We start from the raw sequence: 1270 nt of genomic DNA, 5'->3' as shown, positions 1-1270 counted from the left end.
AAAAAAAAAGAAAAAGAAAAAGAAAAATTGCACTCAATAGAAAAGTATGAAGTAATACTGAAGGAAAGAAGACAATAAACTTTCATAAATCTGGGTATCTGAAAGCCCATCAGACACGAGACTTTCACATAAGAATCAGAATTATATCTATGTGGCAATAATGAGACCCACCCATGTGGTCACGTGTACTGGTTGAAGACCTGTTCTCACATTGACATGCCTCCAGAAGTCTGAGATTCTGCTCTGTGGAAGATGTTTCCCAGTCACACTGGTAAGTCTCTTAGTTCTGGTTTTCACACTTCTCATCCTTCATTCTTTTATTAACCAAGTATCTTTTCCAATACTGCTCCAGAAGATGCTTTCAATGTCACTGTAAGGATTCATCTTATAAGAGAAATATGTTTGAAGAACTTTAATACTTATATTAATAATATCATTACTAATAAAGACTAATATTCAAGAACTATTTTAAGATCAATAAAACATGATTTGGAGCTGCTATGTGGCTGATATTAAAGCTGATAAAGACATATATTCCTAGGCCATTATGAATCTGTAGTTATTGCAATCTCCCAGTAAAAATATTCTTAAGAAAGAAAAAATGTTGATAATATAAGCAACCCAATAGTTGTTGAATAAGACAAATACAATGAGGACCTCCGTTGTACTAGTACACACTGGTTCTTGCTCTGAAAATATCACCTATCGGTTTAGAGGACAGTCAGGTTTAAAAAGGGACACATGCTTCCAGATTAGTGACCTGCCTGGTATTCACTGCTTAACTCCATTCATGCCAAAAGCCCTATAGCCAATATAGAACATCCTTCAAAACAGTCATCCTGTCTTTCAGGCTCAAGCCTGTAATCCTAGCTCATCAGCAGACTGATGTCTGAGGATTGTGGTTCAAAGTCACCCTGGACAGCAATTCTGGGAGACTCTTATCTCCAGTTAACCACAAAAAAGTGGTTAGTGGGAGGGATAAACTGAGAGCAAGGGAAGAGGTGTAATTGTCCCCCAAAAATGTATTCTTTACCTGATGACAATTTAATTCAACTTACTTAACTGTTTCCCCTCTGAACATCATCTTCCTAATAATAATTTTTAAGAAAAGGAAAGATGAGGCTGGGAAGGTGGCTCAGTGGTAGAGTGCTTGCTTTGCATACATGAGGCCCTGGATTCAATTCCTCATTACCACATAAGCAGAAAGAAACCTGGAAGTCACGCTGTGGCTCAAGTGATAGAGCACTAGCTTTGAGCTGAAGAGATGAGG

The sequence above is a fragment of the Dipodomys ordii genome, unplaced genomic scaffold (assembly GCF_000151885.1).
Source record: "Dipodomys ordii isolate 6190 unplaced genomic scaffold, Dord_2.0 Scaffold327, whole genome shotgun sequence".
NCBI lineage: Eukaryota > Metazoa > Chordata > Mammalia > Rodentia > Heteromyidae > Dipodomys > Dipodomys ordii.
The sequence above is the reverse complement of the archived record's forward strand: the minus strand, read 5'-3'. Positions refer to the sequence as shown.